Below are 563 nucleotides of genomic sequence, written 5' to 3'. Positions count from 1 at the left end.
TTGTTGTGCAGCGGCACTACAAACTGGAACAAACATCCAGCACCGTCTACCGCACTTTTCATAACACTGTTCTGAATCCTACGAGAGAAACCGACACGGAAGGGGAGAGAAGGCTGCTGCCTATTCTATTCTTTTTATGCATATCTAGACACGTAGGCATCAATACATGCATTTGTCGGGACATAGAGAGAACACAGAGTTTCGTTTATGTAGTCTAGCTGTACATGTATACAGATGCTTAGAAAGCAGATGCGTACTTAGAGATATATATGTACTTTTCCCCATATATATACACATCTATTACATACGCTTAAACACAATTATCGCGATGCGTCATATAGGTGCGCTCATATTTTATACACACGTATATGTACATGTGGCGAGAGGCACATCTACATGTCTACACACAGGTATACATTCCGAGATGGGTACTGTATGTATCATTGCACATATACGTACATAGACACGAAAAGCATGGACGCCGATGGAGAGACATACGTGTTGTTTGATATACATGCCTAGAGAAACGAAAACAACATAGCCGCGCATATATATATATATAT

This window comes from Cystoisospora suis (genome assembly GCF_002600585.1).
Source record: "Cystoisospora suis strain Wien I chromosome Unknown contig_1370, whole genome shotgun sequence".
NCBI classification, from domain to species: domain Eukaryota; phylum Apicomplexa; class Conoidasida; order Eucoccidiorida; family Sarcocystidae; genus Cystoisospora; species Cystoisospora suis.
The sequence above is the reverse complement of the archived record's forward strand: the minus strand, read 5'-3'. Positions refer to the sequence as shown.